This window comes from Ochotona curzoniae, unplaced genomic scaffold (assembly GCF_017591425.1).
Source record: "Ochotona curzoniae isolate NIBS_2020 unplaced genomic scaffold, NIBS_Ocur_1.0 scaffold_3835, whole genome shotgun sequence".
Classification (NCBI taxonomy): Eukaryota; Metazoa; Chordata; class Mammalia; order Lagomorpha; family Ochotonidae; genus Ochotona; species Ochotona curzoniae.
Window position 1 is genome coordinate 8,550,736 of NW_024467114.1, and position 23,961 is coordinate 8,574,696.

Consider the following 23,961-nt stretch of genomic DNA (forward strand, 5'->3'; position numbering starts at 1 on the left):
ATATCACTTGAGGTGTCCATATCCTGTGAGGTAGAACCTGGGTTTGAGTCCAGACTCCACTCCTAATTCCAGCTTCCTGTTAATGCATATCCATGGAGACAATAAATGACGGATCAAGTGTTTGGATTCCTGCCCTCCACATGAGAGACCTAGACTGAGTGGTCGTTGACCTAGTCCAGCCCAGCTGTTGTGGGCATTTTAGGAATGAACTAGTGAATAGGATATCTCCATGTCTTCCTTTTCAAATAACAAAATAAATAAAATTATTTAAATAGATGTCACTACATATTGTACTAGCTATTTATTAATATACTATATCCCTCCCCAGATCATGATATGCCTGAAGGCAATACCCATAACATATTAATCTTTCTATGGCAACCTGCTTATAGAAACCTTATCAATAAGGAAGATATAAAAATATGTTTTGATTAAATCTATACAATAAATAAAATCTACCTCTAAAAAAGAAACCTTTGAACCAAATCTGACAATTTTAGAGACTGTCTTTTGAAAGTATGGTAAATGGGATACAGATAGATTTAATTTGAAAAAAATTAATAATATGAAATCAAAAAAGAAATAGAGAAAGCAAATTGTATGGTTTTCCAAAATCTCTATGAAGTATCAGCATTACAACCTAACTAAAATCACATGTAAAGATATATATTATATGTTTTAGAACTATTCATTATGACTTTATTATCTGAAAGTCTGTCTGGAAATAGACTCTACCACATGGAAAAGGAAACAAATATTAAGTGGAGACAACAGGTGAAATCAACTGGAGGAATTCACAATAGTCCACTCCTATCACCATGGTCTCCTCTGCTCAAAGTCCATCTGTAATCTTGGTTTCCTATGTTGAAGGGATCACTGGGCATGGTAAGAATCCACCAAGAAGCAACAAGGTGCTAGTGCATTTCCCAGAAGAGATCAGTCTATTGGGTGAAATAGTTGTTCAATTTTGGAGTCCTCTTTTTTTATTCCATTTTGGATTCTTTTTCCAGCTTCCATCATATGAATCCAAATGATCATTAACAAGCCATGAGAAATATCATGGCAGGAAAGAAGCAAGGTGGCACCAACCATGAGAACTACAGGCATCAGTTGGCTCACTTAGGTGAGTGTAAGAAGGGAACCTGGAAAAAGAGATATTTTGAAAAGACAACTGGATTGAATAAATGGAATCATCTAAAACAACCAGATGTGGATTTCAAACATGTAGCATCCAGACATTTCATAACTGGAAACTCTGACTTGTTGTTACTTAGATTGTTTGAGGGTTGATTTCACATTACAAAATAAATTTGTGTTTTACTATAAAAAGGGATTTTTCCATGCTTTATTATCAAAAAAGAACAAATCTCTTAAGAGTCTACATTAGTCAAGATTGATCCTTCAAGATATGAAATCCAGCTGTCCAGAAGAGATGATCTAAGACTTGCTTAAAAAAAATTATCTCATTTTTATTTTAAGGTCAGAATTACAGAGAAAAGGAAAGACACCGAGAGGTCTTCCATCTGCTGGTTCACTCCTCACATGGTCACAACTGTTGGAGCTGAACCAATTCAAAGCCAGGAGCTTCTTCTGGGTCTACTATGTGGGTGCAGGAGACAAGTAAATGTGGGTTGAAATACATTTTTTCTTTAACTCTCTTCCAAAATAGGTTTATTAAGGGAAAAAAAACATTTCAAGTGTTTATCTAGAATGAGAGATAACTAAATTCTACCTTTGAGAATCGCCGTCAGTTGCAAAATCACTGTAGGGATTTAGAAACCAGATGAGTAGATTCTACATCTTTGAGTGCCAGAAAATTCAACATGAACCCTAAGTGTGAAAAAAGATTGTTAAGCCGATTTCAAATCACAGGCATATGTTTGGCTGGAAAAACATACTGGAGAACACACACTTCAAAGCAAAATCCTTTAGAAATGGAATAACTGGCACTATAGCCAGGCCTGTTATTGCCCAGCAAGACTGCTTCACAGATCCTCAGCCCTGTGCCCCTGTAACCAAAGCAGGAATATTTGGAAACAGCCCTAAAACTGTAACTTCACTTGTGATACAGTCCCTTTTCCATAATTCTAGCCAAAAAGTTTAACTTTCTAAGGAACCTAGAATGAAACAATCTCTTTCCCTTGATGTGTCCCAAATCAAGTAAAAAGGAATTTTTAAAAGTGATTAATTTTGAGACAACTATAACACAAAATCACTCCATGTTTGCAACACTATTTTTTATAGCCGTAATTCTATCATGTTTGAGTTGTGATTTTCTTGTAGGCTCATTTATATGCCAACTTTGTGATTAGTATTTACTTGTATCTGTGTGTGTATACATGTACCCATATGTACAGCAAAAAAAACTTTAAAGACTTAAAATCAATGACAGTTTTTATACTACATGACAGAAGGCCTGAGTGAAGTTTTATCGTTTAGTTGCTTTCTACAAATCAAGTATATATTTAATTCTCTGTATAAAATAGCATAAGCTTGGAAGAAAGAAGGTAAACAGTAGAAGACTAGAATAAATTCTCTTAAAAATATTTTTAAGATTTTTCACACATGCCAAATGACAAATAAGCCATCCAGACAAAAACACTCTCAGTTGGAATATAAATTATACATGTGAGCAAGAATTATAAATGGAAAACTCATTATGTACATATATGCACATTTCTGGGTGTTTATATTCCTAATAAAAAGACAACTCCCATATCTCTATGTGCTACAGGGATTGAAATCATTGAGCAACATATAAATTTCTGCAGGTTTGTACAACCAACCCTTTTCTGTATATTTTACACACACTAAACTAACTTTTTACACAGAGCTTTAAATTATAGCACTCGTATCCATGGAACAAGAAAAGTTCCCTGAAAGCTAAATGGTCTTTCTATTACTTTTGTACAAAAGCACATAAATTAGTGGTCTTTGAAAGAGTTTTCTCCTTAAACTTTTTCCTTCTATGCATATTCATTCAAACAGGCAACTATGTCTTAATTCCTGCTCCCTGGCAGACCTGGAGCCTGAAGAATTCAATGCAAGGGAAAAAAAAATCAGCAGAATATGCATAGGCTCCAAATAGCCACATCCTTGATACTCAGGAGTTCTAAATGCTTTCAGTACCAAAAGCGGCAAGGCAAAGATTCCAACAGCAGTTGCATTGCGTGCTAGGAAACAAGAGCCTTTTCAACAAAGGGCAATTAATGGCAATGAAGCACAGTGAGAGACCCTCACTACTACCATCACTTCATTCCAGAAAATGTCTCTTGATATTTGCTTATTGCTTAAAAATGTAATCACTGTCCTGGAATTCATCATTCTCTTTCCATGCTCAGATAACCCGCACAGTGACATTATGACAGGCACTCTTTGTGAACCCAGTTAGATAATGTGGAGTCTTGGTTCTGCTTTTGCCAAGTGAAATGCAAAGCAATGGAGGAAAGAGGGTGACATAAGACATTCATCACCCAGACGTGTTCTGATTCTTCAGTCTCAAGATTGGATGACAATAGGACACAAAGTGATAGAAACTTAACCTACTCTCATTACACCCATAGGTTATCAACATTAGCTACATGTCTCAGCAATTAGTTGTAAAAATTGCAACTTTGCTGATCTTTGGTTTTCAGAGTTTTTTAAATGAAAAAGAAACAGCCTTGAAAGAATAAAGATAAAGACCAACTGGCAGAAGAATTGAGTTGTCTGGCAGACATTTCCTTTAGATTAATGTGCATTTTTTTGTCCTTGTTTGGTAAAGCTCAGATATCTCACATTCCCCCCAACTCCTTTCCGTCACCCATACTCCACCACCAAGCTGGAATGAAACTCATTCTTAGATTCCCACAGCAGTTTGTTCAAACCCCCATTTCCATCCTGCAATACCTCTATCATAATTACATGCATATCTTTTCTCTCCCACCAGAGAAGTTGGTAATGATTAAATAGGCTTCATTCCATCTTCTGCTCTCCAATGGGCACAGCAATAAATGTGTACTGGATTAACTCAAATTAAAGACCATTAAAAGTATCCAAAGTAGTTGAATCCCTCCTGTGAATAGGATATTTCTTATTAATAGTCACTGAAATTGAAAAAAATGTTCATGTGAAAAACTGAGACCAATAAATATCTATTACGAAGGATCGGGAATGCTTTTAAGAACACAGACTTATATTCAGAAATCAAGATGGGCCCCCTATTAAAAACCTATTAAAACCAAAACTGACTAGGGACCTATTAAAAGCAAGATTTCAGGGGGCCTTTCTGAGGTTAATTAATACAGCTACCAACTAAGTAGCAGTTAAGAATATGGGGTCTAAATCAGAGAATCTCCAGGGACAAAACTAGGGTATATCTGAGTAATAAATAATTATAGAGTATAACCTAAAGAATAAATAATGCAATTCCTACTGATTCTTTCAAAAGTATAAATGAAAAGTACTCTTGCCTACAAGAGAACTATAACTAATAAATGTGGAAGGAATGGTGGAAACAGAAAATCACAAAGTAAGTATCATCAACACTGTAACTGCCATAAGGTAAGTATTGTCAATAAATAGTAAAATTTGGGATGAAATGAAAAACTTAGATGGTCTCAAATGTCAGTTAACAACAAAGGAGACTTCTTTAATAAATTAAACTCTACATCTAGTGAGTGATCCTGAAACATTGCTTTGAGAGATTAAATATACTTACTCCCACAAATTAACTTTTTAAACTAAATGTTCAAATGCTAAGATCAGAAATGGTATATTTTGTTGCAGAATAGAGTGAGGACACATTAAAATGGATAGAGAAGGATTAACCAAGGAGAGACAGAGAGAGTGTGATCCTGGGAAACAGGAGGTAGCAGGCTGATGTCAGAGAGACACCTGGAGACTCATGGACACCGGGAACCAGCAGAGACAGCGGAGTGGTGCTGCAGTGAGCAGAGAAGCCAGCAGCAATCGGAGCTCCAGGAGCAGTCAAGTGGGGAAGGGGAGATCACCAGCAACATAGGAGGTGAACCCAGACATAGAATTGTGGTTCCCAGTGATTTTTAGACCAATCATGAGCATGAACAAAATGTCTGCACCTTATCAGATGGGTGTGGGAACAGGATGGATTTTACAGCTCAGAACTTCACTAATGCCACAACGAGTGCCATTTTTACTTCTGCAGAACAGCCCCTGTTGTGGGAGCTCACTTTTGGCACAATGTATTGTACTGGTCCTACCAAGAAAATAATATTAACTTGGCATCCCAAGACTTCCATTCAAAATAGGTCCAGGTTACACCCAGCTCTAACTGCCATTAGGTTCTAGCAAGAAGAGGAAAGAGGAAAAAAAATCCATGCAACAGGCACCACTAACAGCCCTGTGACCTAATTCAAAGTCACAACTGGGGTCTCCCTAATCCCAGGTTCTGCTGGAACTGTGAGTGGGAGAGAGGCTGAGCAGACAACCGTGTGGCCACAACACGGGAACACAGGGGTGGAGAGTGGTGACTTGGGAGCCCCGGCTGTGAACTGTGGAAGAAGCATAGCATGGGAGCTTGCACTGAACTTTGCAGGAGAGAGTGGTGCCAATGATGCAAATGGAGACCCAGACAATGAATGGGATCCGTAATGTCCACCTGTATACATGTAGATAAAACAGCTTAAAATCAGCCCTAAGGAAAAAAATCTGCTAATCAGAGTTGCAATGCCCCAGGACAAAAGAAACAGCATAGGCACAACGAGTGAGGTTCCTAATGTCTCCTCTGCAAAGTAGCAAAGGACTATTTCAGCTTCAGAATTAACTGAGGAAAACATTGAGAAACTGTTGAATTAATTTTTTAAAAATCATCATAAAGCTCCTTAAAAATAATAAGAAGCACATACAACAGTTCAAGGAATTTAAGGAATATGTTATACAAAGGAAATCGTAACACTGAGACAAAATCAAACTGAATTGTTAGAAATGGAGATGCAATACAGCAAATTAAAACTTCAGTGGAAAGCCTCGAGCATAAGGACATGTTTAAACAGACGAAGAAATATTAGCCAGACATGAAGCAGAGAGGGCACATTCCAGGAAATAGGAGAGGACAGAATGACAGCAGAGGAGTACCTGGAGACTGACAGGCACAGGAAAGCAACAAAAACAATGGTGTGGTGTTGCAGTGACTGACAGCCAGCAGCATTCAGCTAATGGCAATCTGAACTCCACCAGCAGCCCAAACCCCACCAGAAACAAGGTGGGAAGGAACGTTTACCAGGAGCTCCGGAGGTAAACCCAAAGAGCTGCTCGTCCCGCTGGTTTACTTGATTCGACCATGAGCAGAGACAGAGCTGCATGTTCCAGACAGGCTCTGCGGGAACAAGGTGGATTTCACAGCCCAGTCTGCCCCCTAGAGCCAAATTATGTGCCATTTTGTTTAAGGAGGCAAGGGCTTTAGGGCAGGATTGCTCATGCATGGAGCTGGAAGTGAACTCATTTCTGACTCAGTGAACTGCAATAATGTGGCATCCTACAGGCTCCACCCAAGACAGGTCCAGATAGCCCTCTGACCTGACAGCCAGCAGATCAAGAACTCTAGTAATGGTACATCAGGTGCCATTTCTTACAGTGTGGCAAAGAATTTAATACTGCAGGGAACAACAGTGAGCTGAGCATGCACTGAGCTTGGTGAGAACTCACTCAGCTCAGCCTTATACAGGAAACTCAGAACTGGAAGACACCTCCTGGGAAAATGCTGAAATGGTAATGAAGCTGGAAGCAGAACCAAGCAAAAATAAGAAAAGCACCTAGGAATTAACGGACACCATCAAAAGACAAAACATAAGAATAATGGAGCTCCAGAATGTTCAGAAAGAGAAGCTGAGTTAAAAGATGCATTTAATGAAACAATAAAAAAGAACTTTCCTAACATAAAGAAATGGAAATCAAACACAGGAGGGGCACAGAACCCCAAACAGGTTCAACCAAAAGCCATCCTTGCCAAGACACATCATAATCAAGCTCTCCTCAGCTGAACATAAAGAGATACTTACATATGCACATGGGAAAAGTCAATTAACTTAGAAGAACAATACCAGACTCAGAGCTGATCCTTCAGAGGAAACCCTTCAGGCCAGAAGAGAATGGAGTGATGTATTCCAGAAACCAAAAGGAACAAAAAGGTTTGCCCAAAATTACACACCCAGAAAAACTTTCCTTTGTCCTTGAACATGAAATTAGATACTTTTAAAGCAAACAAAAACTGAAACAATTGGCATCTACCAGACTTGTACTACAAAATATATATAAATAAAGCGTACCTCAGGCATACATAGAATAATAAGGAACTATAACAAACCACTATAAGAAGACCTGAACCAACAAATAAGAAGACCTGAAAGAGATGGATAGATTTCTGGGCAGATGCAAGTTACCAAAGCTGAATCAAGAGATAATTAAAAATCTTAATATACCTATAATGAGGACAATGATTGAATCAGTAATTGTATCACTCCCAATAAAGGAAAGTCTATGGCTTTTTTCTTTTAAAGATTTATTTTTATTACTATTTTTTTTTATTGGAAAGGCAGATATACAGAGAGGAGAGACAGAAAGGAAGATTTTCCGTCTGATGATTCACTCCCCAAGTGAGCGCAACGGCCGATACTATGCCAATCCGAAGCCAGGAGCCTTTTCCGGGTCTCCCACGCGGGTGCAGGGTCCCAAAGCCTTAGGCCGTCCTCGACTGCTTTCCCAGGCCACAGGCAGGGAGCTGAAAGGAAAGCGGGGCTGCCAGGATAGAACCGGCGCCCATATGGGATCCCAGGCGTGCAAGGCGAGGGCCTTAACCACTTGCGCCACCGCGCCGGGCCCAAAGTCTATGGCTTTTTAAAAACTGCATGGCTTCACTGCTGAATTGTACCAAACATTTCAAGAGGAACTTACCCCAATTCTCCACAAGCCACTCAAAGCAGAAGAAAGGAAAGCAAACCTTCCAAATTTCCATGAATTATAATATCTTGCCATAAAATGCCAAACCTGGGGGCAGGCGAGGCATACAGCCGTTAAGTCATCACCTGGAACAGCAATATCCCATTCCCAGATTGCCCAAGTCAAGTCTCAGCTGCTCCACTTCCAGTGCAGCCCACTGCTAATGTGCACCCGGGATGAGGCAGACACGGTGTCAAGTACTCTGTTCACTATAATCCCTGTGGGAGACTCAGCTGCAATTTCTGGTTCCTGATTTTAGTCTGGTTCAATCTTAATTATTGCAGGCATTTTGGAAAGTAAACCAGCAGATGAAAAACTTCTCTCCATCTCTTCCTCTCTCTCTTTCTCAAATCAAATGAAAACAAAAATGTTCTAAATATCCATTAGGAAATATCAGAAAAGCCCAAAGCAAAAGAACATACAATGAATAATTGGTCAATAGGCTTGAAAAGTGCCATAACCATGAAAAAAAAATTAACTTTTTAGACTGAGATTAAGGAAACATAACAATCAAATACAATGTGTGATACCTGTATTTGATCATGGACCAGAAAATTTCTTAGTGGAGTAACTGTCAAATTTTTAACTAGGTTTTCAGATGAGTGCTGCCATCTGAACAGTATGGCAGTATGGCAGCACTGTACATTTCCTGATTTTGATAACCATACTTTGACAGTAGAAGATGTTAACATTTGAGGAATCAGAACAAAGAGTTTACATATATTATTTGAAAGATTTTGGCAAAAACAGAAGAGTGAGGCTTCATAACTATTCTGATTGGCATGGCAGCCACTAACTCACATGTGGTCATGAACTGAAATGTGCCTAACTCAATTTGAAGTATGCTGAAAACATGAAAATCATACACACTTCAAAGACTCACATCTTGGGCTTTGGAATATTCTTTAATTCCTTCTTCAGATTTTTGCGCAGGACAGGTTGCTGTAAAAAAAGAAAGATTCTCTCTGTATATCTGTCTTTCCAATTAAAAAAATAGAAAGAAAAAGAAAAGAGATCTATTAATTTAATAGGTTGAAGAGTTTTTTTATTATTTTAATTGTAAGTTGAAAAATTATATATAGTATAGACATGTTATGAATTGCGAACACAATATTTCTTTTCAAAAGTCAGTGGTATGCACCCATACTGACCACATAAACCACCTTCTAGACTTAGTTCTTAATTGCTGCACTTCAAAAATTCCGCCTCTGTCTTTAAAATATTTCTGCTTTCTTGAGGTTCTAAAAAAATGCCTTGATAAACTGAAACATAGTCCCTGAAGAAGAGTGCTTTGAATGAAAAATCATATTTCAGGCATACAGATTCTAAATTAATGGGTTTTTTAAATAAGAGTCTATTTTACACAATTTTATTTTTGTTAGAACCATCAAACTTTATGAAATAGAGGAATAGCACTTTCTGCTTTTTTATTGTGCAGACAACATACAATTGCTGCTGTTAATTTGATGTACAGATAAAATCAGGGATCTTATTCTTAAATACTTTAAAGCAAATATTTTACTTTTTGTTTAAATACATTCAAACTGAGGTTTGGGATAGTGGGTTGGGGGTGTTGTTTTGGTTTGAGTTTTTTTCTTGTTTTTATTTTTGTTTGTTTGTTTGTTTTGTCTCCAAAGAATATACAACCAAGGGGTTGCTGGCAGGGCTTTCACAAAACCTGAGCTGGAAATTACACTCCTGAACTAACACTCCGGCAACACAGGATTATGGAAAGTCATGGTATTATTTCAAGCCAGGATTTCCTTCCATATCCAATTTCATCCAAAGTCGAGCATTAGTCAGCCTGCACCTTTCATATAGCAGAAAGGAGATTTGATTAATGTGATTTCTTTGTAGAAAATTCTAAGAAGATTAAGGCACAATGATATAGGGAAAGCATACCCTTTCTCAACTCTGCCGCCTTCAGCACTATTACAGACGTCTGAAGATTTCCTAGTCATTAGATTGTTCACACTAGCTGCACCTGAAAGAAGAAAAAAAAATCTATCATCAGAGAAAACTTTCAATTTTTCACTGAAATGTTTCCATCTCATGAACAGGTCAACAAATCTAGAGGTCAGTATTGATTTCACTCCATAACTAAGCAGAAAAGGGCATCATTCAAGGAAACATTTGCCAATTGTTTCTCTAGCAACCTCACCCTCTATTTGATGCTATGTTGTGATGACCTGTGGGGAAGTTAGAACATTCCAGATTATTTCTGTGCTCAGTGAAACAATGTAAAATAAATTCATCTGTGGTTATTTCCATTAACTATTTTCCATCTATCCAATCTGAAAATCTAACACTAACCAGGAGACATGCTTTCTGGAATAAGGAAATTAATTTAAACCTGGATATAGGGCCCGGTGTGGTAGCCCAGTGGCTAAAGTCCTCACCTTGCATGCACCAGGATCCCATATGGCCACTTGTTCATGACTTGGCCGTTCCACTTCCCTTCCAGCTCCCTTGTGGTGGCCTGAGAAAGCAGTAGAGTATGGCCCGAATGCTTGGGACCCTGCACCCCCATGGGAGACCTGCAAGAAGCACCTGCTTTCAAATCAGCTCAGGTCTGACCATTGTGGCCTTTTGGAAAATGAACTAGTGGATAGAAAATCTTTCTATCTCCCCTTCTGTCTGTAAGTCTGACTTTCCAATAGAAGAATAACTCTTTTTTAAAAGCTGGAGACATATATATATATGTATATATATATATATGTATAAAATATATATATCTCAAACATATATATCAAAATCCCTCTGACTCTTCCATTTTTATTTTATATATTTATGTGAAAAGAATATATGTTGAGAACAACAGTAAAATTACAATTCCTTGCCCTGAAATTTTAATGTTCAGAATATGAATATTATATCCCACTTCAGACCAATTGACAATGTGATAATGAGGAAGTAAATTACTTTCAAATAGACCATTTCCAGAGTTGTTTCCTCCTTAGACTATTACAGGTCAATTTGATAGATATGAATCTGAAGATTCAGTAACAAAAGGAAGGGTTATAGGGTCAGAACTCACTGTGCAGCCTTCTTTGCACATCTCTGCCGCCCAACCAAAACACCTCAGTGCTCACAACTTAAAGAACCCCTACCGTACCAGTGAGGGGCCTCTTGATCCCAGACTCTTCAGAAACCTGACAATCCACACATGGTTACCTAAATGGACTCAAAAACTATCTTAGCTCTGGAGGAAAATAAATTGATAAAGGCAGTATAAAGTGTCCATACCCTCAAATACAAGGTATACTGTGAAGTGATGACACAAACATTTAACTTTTAAAGCAATACAGGTTTTCAATCGTTGCATGTCTGACATGTTTTCTTTTGTACGAATCTCACAGTTTATCCAGTACATTATTGATGATCAAAGTGATCTTTTGAAAATGTAAATAAGATCAGCTAGTTTCCCTAGTTAACCCTTCATATATTTAATTTTACTTTTTTTTTTTAGTTTTGTTGTTATTGTTGTTGTATGTTAAAAGCAGAAAAAACAGAGACATACAGAAACAACTTCCAACTGCTGGCACACTCCCCCACATACCCAAGTCAAAGCCAGAAACTCAGGATGCTGTTCAGGATGCTCATAGGTTTCAGGACTCTACCACCTGAGACAGCACGTGTGCCTCCCAATGCACACATTTGCAGAGGAGCTGGAACCAGAAATGGAGCCGGAACTCAAACCCAGGCACTCCAATACAGCATGAGAGTGTTCCAGTTGACGTTTTAACCACTGGGCCAAACACCTATCCCACCAATTCATTTTAAAACAGAGCTCCATATGGGACAAAATATAAATGAAATTTAGTATCTAGGATGCAGCCAAACTTTAATTCATAAATTAATTCAATCAATCTAGTAGAAACATCATTCTAGTTGGCTTAGTTGACACAGATCCTTTTGTAACAGTTAATAATTTTTTACTTTTCAATATGTGGCTTTGAAATTACCATCATTCAATGTAAGAACTAAGGGATCCAAGAGTTCCACAACTGGAGAAACGGTCAGACAAAAGCATTATGAGTGTGTCTCCAAATTCCTATCCAAGCATCTCGGGTGCTCCCTGCAGGCAGAGTGCCTTCAACTTCCCACAGAACTGTAAAGAGCTCCGGCAACAAAAAATGGCCTCCTCTGCAGAAAGGGACATTTTACATGGGGAAGCATTTCTAATGTTTCTACAGGGTACAAAGTATTTCTACAGAAGGAAAAAAATGAAGCAATTTTTCATTCAGTTTTTCAAAACTAAGCATTTTCAATAGCAACTAGAGAAAATAAACCAGTACATTTACTCAATTTGCAAGACCTGGACAATTTTAATTAAGCAATGAAAATTATTTTTTAAAGTAATGTATTTTTAAAGAGTAGTAGGAAAATTAAATGTGTTCAGTTGAGTTTAACTTCATGAAATAAGCTTCTTATCCTGGTAAGAAATGGGTCATAGCAATAAAAGTATGCTGTAAATTCAACTTGACAAATGAGGAAATGAATTCCTGAGGGTAAGGCCTATTAAAGGAATATTTTAATTTAATCGTGCAATGAATATTTTTGAGTAGCTTCTATATATGCAAGAACCTGCCTTACATATTTTAATGGGGTAAAACATAATATTATTTAATATAGTAATGATTTGTTCTATTACAAACTTCTCAGTCATAATACAGAAAGATCAAATATAAGGAAAAAATTTAAACCCCTCTATTGAGATGCCAGCTTCTAATATTTGCTTATAAACTCCAAAATTCAATAATGTGTTTCACCCACAGCTTAACGACATATGCAATACATTAGTCATTTCAGTGAACAGAACACTGACCTGCTTCCTCAGTAAAAAATGTGATACAATGCCACCTTATGGCTGAAAACTAAACACTACAGTTCAGGATTGATAAACAGTCATTTTCAGGGGTCCTTTCTTTGACTGCCAGAAATCAATGTTGAATTCAACTAAGCCTATAAATTCTGCATATATGGAAGCAACTGAATCCTGAAATGAGAATATAAAACACTTAAAATATATAAGCACATGCCATCTGGGAGATGGGAGGAGTGCTGATTTAGGTAACACTGTGCCCACATTGTTGCTCATGACTGCCACTGTACGTATTTTCACAACTGTCAGCTGAATTTTCTTAGTCCAAGTGGCTCTTTTTAATACTAGCTGCTTTGATTTCCAAGTTTATCAAAACAACAAAAATATATGATGAAGGTAAGAGAAAGTTTTTCTTTAATTAGCCAGACATAGTTTATAAAATATTAGGTTTAATCATTTAAAAGTGCTGTTTTGTGAATCAAATACTGTCAATTACTGGAAATTCCAAAAAGTTTCTTATATTGTTACCCTAAACATCAATTCAAACTTAATAAACTCACATAATAAGCAAGTATAACTGTAATGTTTTAGTTCAACATTAAATGTTAATCTCTCCTCACTAAACTGGTGAAAACTACACCCGAGAATCCTGCATGGTTCTTCCCAAGAACCTTTATCCATGGCACTGTTTTGTGGCATCTTGACCCTCACTCACCTTGGCCACCATTGTAGCCCCAAGTTCTATACTGGTCTACCATATGCAATAAAGACAATTCCCAGTCTGCATTGCCCCAAGTTCTTGCAGCTTTAAAGTTGAGCACCATTAAATGAATATTTATAGTCCTGGTTAATTCTGTTTGTGTTTACTATTGAAAAAATCCAGGGACTTCGAGAACACAGTCTATAAAGTACTGTTTCCAAATTTCTTTGTCATTTCGATATTGCCATAAAGCCTCAATAGATTCTGGGAGATTAAGTAACTTCCAGCGTAGATACGACCTTAAAAGGTTCTAAATTACTTCTCTTGTCACACTATCAAGTATTTTTCCTCCTTACCACTTTTCCATCAGTAATAACTATGGTTAAAGCTTTCCAGCGACTTCATAACCACAATTTCCAATGCTCAATATATGAGTTATTCCATCTTAGCACTAACTTTGGAAAGTCCAGAAATAAATTCATTTGCAAATAATATTATATTTAAGAAGCAACTATGCATTTAAAATCATTTCAGGGAGCAGGTGTTCAGCCTAGCAGCGATGACTCCTGTGTCCTACATGTGAATACCTAGGTTCAATTCTCAGCTCTGGCTCCTGAGTACGCTTCTCGCGAATGCACACCCTGGGAGATAGCAGTGATAGCGCAAGTAACTGAGTCACTGCCACCAACGTGGAAATGATCGCCAGCCCAGCCCGAAGCCTCAGGCCTGCCCAGGCTCAGGTGCGGTGGACAACTGGAGAGTGAGCCAGAGATGAGAAGATTCTCTCACTGTCGCTCTTGCTTTCACTCTCATTCTTGCTTCTTTCTTTCTTCCCCCTTCCCTCCCTCAATCATTTATCCATCCATCAATCAAATTTAATGACAGAAAAATTAGGAAAACAAATGTAAAAACTTGGATTGGGGTCCTGGGAACTCTGAAATACCTTTGCAAATCTTCCACATAATTGAAATTATTCCAAAAGTTTACTAAAAGGATAAACAAGTCAGGGAGTCAGAACTAAAATCTCAAAGATTAATGTGTCTCCTCTCCAATAGCTTTTCCAGATCAAGATCTCCTTCTTTCCCTTGCAGATTGATTTATGTATTCTAACACAGAGAGACTTCTTTACAGCTGGTAAGGGGTTGTAGCTATCATCCTACCCCTGAGAAGGAATTCCCTGTTGAAATGCTCTGTGAGCTCAGCCAGGTCACTTCCCTCTCTGTGCTTTGCTTTCATTCTATACCTAAAGGAATAGATATTATGTACAGTCCACCTCAGCAACGAAGGTGAAAGAGTTATTCTGATACATTTTAAGTGTCTATTTTGTACACAGTACAGAATGCTAAGATGTACAGTTATATCAGTACAGACACTGATACTGGACTCTGTCAAGGCATTTCTGGTTCCATGAACTAGTGAATTCTGAAGTGTCCCTTCCTGCAACGATGCCAATCCTTCACTCTGGAGGTTTACTCCTGAACTTGAAGACTCTTTGCAGTTACCCATGGGTACACCAAGATTAAGCATGTACCTGTTTCCCCCTAAATATGTATTTTACTTCCAGTAGTGTACCTTTGGAACACCAAGTCCTGGTAAAGGGCTGCACAATCACAGAGACATCTACTCCAGGGCACACTTGGGATCGCTCATTTGGCTCCTGCCGCTCCTCTGTTTAAGCTTGGGCTCCTCCGGAGAAGTGGCAGAAGCCACAGCATGAGGAACAGAGGCTGTTAGAAGTTACTGAGATCAAAGGGCTCCACCCTGTGTGAACAGCACTTCTCTCTTCCTGGGCAGTTTTTGCTATTGCTAACTGTGAAGCAGAGAAGAGACGAGAGAATTTCTTTTATTAATCCCAAGCTGACAACTTCAGAGCAGGAATTTAGAAGTTTCACAATGAGAAAAAAATGCATGACTTCATGCTTGCTGGTGATACATGTGGCCAACTCAGGGTGACAGACAGAGCTTAAAGATTCTTACCCCAAATGAAATACCGCCTAGGTTGTGGAGCAAGAAATGTGCTCACCAAATGTTAGCTCCCTGCCCTCCTCTTTTTGGAGACTGAAGATTTGCTACTTCTACGAAATGATAAACTTTGCTTTCCTATAGCCCAAGACCATACATCACAAAGCCTGGAGAAACTGAGAACTTCCTGCGGCATCACTTGCAAGAGTCCCTTTCAGCCCTGTGCTACTCCAACAGACAGGTGACTGGCACATTCTAGAATTACTCGGAGACAGTTACCAGTCCTTCCCCAGCGGACAGAGCAGCCAAAGGTCCTCCTACCTTCTCCAGGTGTCAAATAAAATCTAAGTCCACCCCTTCACTCATGCTTCACCTCAAGGGGAGAAGTACAACATAGTACAATATGCAAAAGAAAACAAAACAAAACACTATCACCTTGGCAAGAAAGAAAGAACAGTGAGATGTACCAACAAAAAGAAAAATCTTTTAAAAATCAGGATTTAAGGATCTGTCATAGTTCAAATATCTGAAATTTAGAGCTTTGACCTTTAACACAGTAACCACCAGCCAGCCACTTGGCTGCTATTTAAATTAAATTACAGTACATTGAAAAGTCTGTGCCCATTCCTAAAAGCCATCAGCAACTTGTGCTGGACAGCCCTGATTCAGAACACTTCATTTCTTATAGAGAGTTGTACTGGACAGACTGATACAGAAAGTACAGGGAGGTACATCTGAGCACTTCAAATCCTGCTATGTCAAGTCCAAATCCTTTCAGTTAATACTGACTTAGCATCTCCTAATGCAAGATCCTGGACAAGGTACAGTAGAGCATTAAAAGGTGAACATGGCTATGAATGACCTTATGTAGTTTATATTTGAGACAGAAATGTGCAAATATTACTATTTTTATGATGATAGACATATGGCAGCACAGCAAATGAGGTGCTATATTCACATAAGAGGAGACCCAGGAGAGGGCCACCCACAGGGATCTTTAGAATTCCAAGAGCACTGCCCTGGTTGAGGACCTGCGTGTTGGCTCCATGGAAGCGCAGCCACTGGATGCATCATTGAAACTGCTTTGAAAGCAAGTCTAAAAACAAGCATTAGACCAACAGAGATGCCGTTTGAGAGAGACCCTTACTGTGTGACTTTTGGTAAATCACCTAACATGTCCAAGTTTCAGGGTCCTCACTTTCAAACTGGGAACAATACTCCCCAGCTCATCATTCCCATAAGTGAATATGGTAAACAATAAACAGTATACTGAAAGCACCTCAGAAACAATAATATTACATTGTTATTGTTATTACTGAAAACCACATGAAATTTGGATGGTCTTATAAATCCATTGCAGGCACATATATTTAAAACTTCACGTGGAAGGTTCAAGTTTTGCACAAAGAATTCAATCAAATTTCCAGCTTATAAATCTGTTTAGATTTTAAAGTGAAAACACATACTCTGCGCCAGCACCCTTAGCTCCCGTTCTGGGGCTAACCCAAGTTTACCACATCTTAATCCACAGCACAATTTGCCCTGTGCCAGTGAGAAGGAGTCTATAACACCAAGGATAGGTTTACCTTGGATGACAAATAATTAAAATTGTCCAGGGGAAATAAACCAATGAGCAGGAAAAATGGTGTGGGTTTGTTTGACACGGAGAGCAGACTGAATTTGTGGGCTCATCGCCATGCTGTAAAAAATGGCAGGAATGGACAACTTGGCCCAAGTGCTTAAATATGTGTTCTGTTGATTTCATGAGGGATTTTAATAAAATTTCACACTTTGGAACCACAAGCTTTTGAGTCTGTCCATGAAAATGCTAGATGCTTCTGTAAATGTAAAATGACACCACTTCTACTTTTACTTTTCTGAAACTACCAGCAATAAATAGCATGGGATGATCCCTTTCAAGCTGAGAGTGTGACCGGATGGTTTTCTTCCCCAGATGTTCAGAGAATGGTTTCAATTACATGGTGATGTGCCCTAGTGTTTGAGCATCCCCCCTAGAACCTATTGGGTTTGGCAAATCCAGCAAAAGAGTAGAGCATGAAGGGAAGGGGCCAACCAACCATCCAAGCTATGGTTTTACCAGGCTCACCAGGGAGCTGGCAGAGACTCACACAGCACAGAACAGAAATGCTTATGCTGAGATTCAAGGCACCAAATAGCATAAATTTTAAACAAGGAGGTCTAAGGTTAAAATAATAAACTTTAAATGATGTACGCCACATGTGACGTTTTGATTCCAGATGTAATAAACCCAAACCAAAGTCTTTTGCTTGACAATTCCAAGACAATACTACTCTCCTAGGTTTCTGATTTTGATTTTGCCCAATCGCTCACAAATTACACTCTGGCAAACTTGGAGATAATACAGATAATGCACATACCGGGAAGCCTGCACGATGATCTGCACTAAATCATCCCTGAATTCTTCGTTACTGTGGTCACTTAACCATTTCCACAAATGTGGCACCAGCTTTTCCTTCGGCAGGAGAATTTTAGATAATAACCCTAAGTAGTACAGTGAGCTCTCTCCTTCCTCAGACACAACAGACATTTGTTCCAATATAATTGGCTCATTTACCATGAAAAAATTTTTAAAAGAAGAAAAGAGACTTTTCACAGAAATGGTTATAACCTTTTTGACTTGATGTACTGTGATCCCCCTAGAACAAAATTGGAACAGAATTGCTAAAATAAAAACAAGTGCAAATTACAAAAATAAATAATTAATTGGCCTATTTATTCCCAATCTCAGCAATTTGGAGTTCAACTGCCTAAATTGCAACCTTCTTATAACAAATTATAGACTTAATGTCTTAAAAAATACCAGAATTAGGTTCCAAACTTTGGTATAAGCCAGTTGAAAAACCCAGTAGCCCTTCATTCCTTCACTACTTTGAAGTTCTATTCTTAAATGGTTTTGAAGGTTTTGATATCTGTATTTTACCTTGAAATGCTTTACCCTTAATGTCCTGGAGTTTAGGAATATAAAGTAATCAAGGGGATAGCTATCATCTGGTTTTCTGCTCTATCCCCACGTCTTGGAGAGGAAGCAAAGTCACTGAGAACCCTCTTTCATTATATTATAATGAAGTTCTACTGAGAAACCTAAGATCACACAAGTCATTAATACTGAAACCAAACAGATGTAAGTATTTAGGGACTTGAAGGTCACCTTATTTAAAAACATAGTGCTGACTTATTTCATTCTTTAGTTGAAATATATAAGCATAGAAAAATACATAATAAAACAATAAGTATAAACATAAAAATGAACATGAACATAAATATAAGCAATAATAAAATCAACCAGACTATTCCTAAATCATTGTATAGTAAGTAGCTGAATGTTTGTTTAAAAATACTGCCTGTCTGTTGAATTGATCTGGACAATAAGATGCTGGACTCTATGCATGGCACATGCTTACAATGAAAGAAACAAGACTGGATTTGAATTGTAATACTGCAATAAGCTAGGGTAATCCACCATGGGGGGAGGGTACAGAGAGGGGTTGGGGGCACCTCAGAGCCTATGAAATGATGTCATAAAATGAAATGCAACAAAAAAAATACTGCTTGTATCAGTAAAATACTGTAAGAGTGAATAATATACTGTTAGAAGAATAAAAATGAAAGTCAAATACCTGAAATTTCAGAGCTAGAAGGATTAACAAGCTCATATTTTCTAGCATTTTACACATGAGCAAAATGGGTCCCAGATAAGGAACTGGCCAAACCTGAGAATACAGAAGCAGAGCTGGCACTCTCTTGCTAGTCGGCCAAAGCTCTCTATTGGATCTGGTCTTCATTCTACTTCTGGCCATGTACCCACTTGTCTATCAGTAACCCTGAGCAAACTGCAAAATTCTGCCATGCCTCTGTTTTCTCCTGTAAGAGCAGGATAATATCAACCACTGTTGTCTTCATAAGATTAATGTGCAATGTTGTTATATAAATAATTAGCATAATGAAGTTACACACTCAAAAGGATGAAAAGGAAGCATCAAAGCAGTTCGTTTTTTAAAGACTATTTGAAGCTACAAACAGATAAGAAATTCTCAAAGTTCAAGGCCCTACAGAACACAGTAAATCCACAGACCAGTCACAAAAGAAAGATGTTTTATCTTCTTTCAAATGCTAGTCCAAAGCTACCCAAAGAAAATCATGGCATCTAAGTTAATAAGCATTGGACATTTAAAACAAAAACTTCAATAAATGTGCAAATTTAAATTTAAGAATTCTCCTCTGTATTCTCCTCATAGTTATTCATGATACAGGCAATATCACTTGCAAGCAAATATAAATATTCTTCACTGATGCCAGCAAACATTCTTTGTAGCACAAACTTCCTAATGAACATCTTCTCAGCAGTGGGCCCCTACCTCTTACCAAGAAGAAAAGTAAACTAATTATTTTCTTGAAATTTTTCAGTCTTATATTATTTTTTATATATTAAGCAGAAAGATGGCTGAATCTTTAAATTTCTGCTTCTTGAATTTTTCTTCATCTAGCCCTATCATAGAAAGAGTCCATTCTTATTGATACTTCTTTATGGCGTATAACAAAATATAATCACTTTAACCTCAACATATATTGATATTGGCACATAAATGAGTTCATAGCCTTTTCATCATAATATGCTTATTATGAAGAAGTCAAGGAATCTGTACGACCTTGTGCCTGGAAGGACTTCTTGCACACCCACACACATACACACACACACACTGTCCTTTCCTAAGTAGGCCTTCCTAGACTAAGAACATGCAAATGAACACAAACTCCAATGATAACAAATATAAGCAGCCAGTAAGTTGTTTAAAATCAAGCTTGAATAGAAATGAGCCCATCATATAACCATTATGACCTAGAATCTCTCAACCACATCAAGCATAAAATTGTGAGCACTGTTGGTTACACAAGACTTCAATCGCTCTGTTTTCTAATGATAGAGCTATTCTCAGATCCATATTCACTATACCACTCAAACCCTCAGTCTTAAGAGTAGCTTGGGGGCCCCACACGGTAGCCCAGTGGTTGAAGTCCTTGCCTTGAATGCACCGGGATCCCACATGTGCACCCGTTCATGTCGTGCCAGCCCGGCTTCCCATCGAGCTCCTTGCCTGTGGCCTGGGAGAGCAGTCAAGAATGGTCCAAAGTATAAGGACCCTGCACCCACATGGGAGACCCAGAAGAAGCTCCAAGTTCCTGGCTTCAGATTGGTTCAGCTCAGCCATTGCGGCTACAAGACTGTGCAAGAGCCCTAAAAGACAACCTCTGGAGCCCTAAAAAACTAAAATGTCCAAGTTCAAGCTGCCAGGTGGAGAGGTTTCACTCAACACCATGAGTATTCCACAGATCCTGGAAGACTCTACTGTCCCAAAAGAGGTACACTCTGCCTCTGTAACAAATATGAGAAACAGATCTCAAAAGGATCCAACAAGGGCTGCTTGCCAACCATACCACATACCCTGTGAACACTTTATCAAGGTGCATCTTGCAATTGATTTAAGGATAGTGTGTATTTTTCAATCTTACTCCAGATCTACAGGAAAAATCTCAAGTGAACAGAAGTACCCTGAATGGAAAATAAACATAGAGTCTGTGTTGTTTCTTATTTGGTGGTTGTCAAAACCAAGTCAGAAGTTGTGGTTTGCAAATATAGCATAGTCTAACAGGATCGTAAATTAATTCATTGATCTTATCAAGCAACCCTGAAACCCATCTCAGTTTTTTCACCAATCCCTCAAACTTTCAAACAATCCCTAAACTTCTTTCTCTTGATAATATTAACACTTGGATGGGTTGTCCATGACTTGCACATGCTGAGCTCTTCTTCCATACACTTTTATCTCAATGATCTCATCAGTTGGAATTAGTACTCCTCTGATTAGGACGTGAGAAAATAGGGGCCAAGAGGGATCAGGTGTCAGGTACTGAATATCCCAGAAGTGGTAAAGAATAGAAGAATGTGTGTTAACTCACAGTCAGGTCCTTAATTAAAACTTAACTGACTCGGGCCCGGTGCGGTGGCACAAGTGGTTAAAGGTCCTCGCCTTGCACGCCCGGGATCCCATGTGGGCGCCGGTTCTAATCCCGGCAGCCCCGCTTCCCTTCCAGCTCCCTGCCTGTGGCCTGGGAAAGCAGTCGAGGACAGCCCAAAGCTTTGGGAAACTGCACCCGCGTGGGAGACCCGGAAGAGCCTGGCTTCGGATCGGCATAGTATCGGCCCGTTGCGCTCACTTGGGGAGTGAATCATCGGACGGAAGATCTTCCTCTCTGTCTCTCCTCTCTGTATATCCGCCTTTCCAATAACAAAAATAATAAAAATAAATCTTTAAAAAAAAAAAGAAAACTTAACTGACTCCCTGTGCTGAGGTTGACATAACAGAGTCTACTCCCAAATACTCAGAATTCATTCGCACCCAAAAATTTCACAAAGATATAGCAACCAGGTAAGTAAATAAATGCCAAACTTTACTTTATGCTGCTTGCCTGAATTTTTCCTTGGACAGACTAAACTGCATGCATTTTCATTTTGATCTGGGTATATGCAGAAAATATGGTAGCATCTTTTAAATGATGGGTTCTGAAACAGTTTATTGTGTCTTTTTTTTTAATCAGAAATGACATTTCCAATGGGGATTAAATTATTTCATCAATCTGTTCTAAGTTCTCATCTGCAATTTACTCTATACATAACTTTCCCTATTAATTTGGTTAATCATTTAAATATGCCATAAGCATTCTTTTTTAATATTTATTTATATTTATTGCAAAGTCAGACATATAGAGAGGAGGAGGAGGAACAGAGAGGAAGATCTTCCATCCAATGATTCACTCCCCAAATGACCACAACAGCTAGTGCTGTGCTGATCTGAAGCCAGGAGCCAGGAACTTCTTCCACGTCTACCACGTAGGTGCAGGGTCCCAAGGCTTTGGGCTGTCCACGACTACTTTCCCAGGCCACAAGCAGGGAGCTGGATGGGAAGTGCAGCAGCCGAGATTAGAACCAGCACCCATATGGAATTCTGGTGCGTTCAAGGCGAGGACTTTAGGTGGTAGGCCACAGTACCGGGCTCTGCCATAGGCATTCTTAAACACTGATTCCTACAAAAGCTCACATTATAACTTTACCCAAGTCAGTGACTCTTCCTGGGTGTGTTTCCTTATATAATAATGAGCTTGAACTACACTGAACCACATTGGCATTCCTTGAATTACACACCACAGAGTATTAGTCCAAAGGGATACTTCCCTCAGAAAAGAAGTTCCAGGTCAAAGAAATAGAAGGAAGATACCATTTAGAGATTCATAACGTATTAATAGACAACCTGAATCTTTTCAACTTTGTCTAATCAAAAATGTTTCAAATTTATTTCATCCTGAAGCTACATTCTACAAAAGCTGTCTAGGAAATGCTCATGGAAGTAATGTCCACTCATTTCCCTCTGAGGAAAAAAAACTATTTGTTCTTTATCTGCTGTGTGCCACACACTGCACTGGGTGTTAGCAATCATTCTTGTTCTCTCAGAGCCCAGAGCTTTGTTAGGAAGACAACAAACAAGCAAGAGGTATGAGCTCCAGTTGAGAAAAGTGTGACAAAGGAGATGGACATGTTTTGTTAACATGAAATAATGAGAACAGTAAGAACAGGCCATTCTAATGTCACATCAAGAAATCATAGTACCTTAAATAATATAACTTCTGAGATAAATGTAATTATTATCATAAGATCGTATTTGAAGAATGAGACTGGATCTGAAGGAATTTGAGACAAACCATCAGCATCTGTGAAAGCCTCAGGGTAGGAAACGTCATAGCAAGTTTAGAGAATAAAAGGGCCAGTAGCCGGAAAGCACAAGTGTCTCCAGGAGGGAGTAGGGAAAATGGCAGAAGCCAGATCATGCACACTTTCTGGACCAGAGAGAAGAGCTGAGATTTTACTCCAAGTACAACGGACAAGAGTTTAAGCTTGGAAGTGACCTGACAGAATGTTTTTTCTTAAACTATATTCTCTCCCTTATATGTGGGAGTTAAATTTTTTCCCAAAAATAAAACGAAAACAAAAAAGAAATGCTTGTGTTCAGCAGTTTTGCTACAAATGTAGTTTTGTCAAACTGCTTTAAATATTAGTAAAAACAAGTTACTAAGAACTATGTGCTACTTACTGTACTTTTAATAATCTGTCTTAAAATTTACTACATAGCAGTCAAATTGATACCTTTTCATTTGACTATTATTTTACAGCCTTTGTTTAGATTTCTGCTAAACCTAAGTGTTTTTATTTGTTGAATTCTTTATGTAGTGGAGCATTAAGCCTTGACTATGATATAAATTGAAAATATAACCTCAAAAATTAGAAAACTATAGATATGTTTAAGGCATGTTTGGGACACAGTATCAACAGGTTCTATAGTAACCATATAAAAGATGGATAAAAGAGAAAGGGGATCAAGACAGTTTCCTAAATATCTGAACCTCCTCTCTATAACTCTACCTTTCTAAT

General features: G+C 38.3%; 1 protein-coding gene across 1 annotated transcript in view; it reads right to left on the bottom strand.

The window, feature by feature from the left end:
* MTERF1 (mitochondrial transcription termination factor 1) overlaps window positions 1-23,961 on the bottom strand; it is a 113,324-nt gene that overhangs the window by 46,802 nt on the left and 42,561 nt on the right. Inside the window, exons 2-3 of the transcript XR_005882061.1 lie at window positions 9,856-9,937; window positions 8,837-8,895 (exon numbers count right to left, since the gene is read on the bottom strand). The gene's annotated coding sequence lies outside the window, so the exon portion shown is untranslated. The remainder of the gene's footprint in view (window positions 1-8,836; window positions 8,896-9,855; window positions 9,938-23,961) is intronic.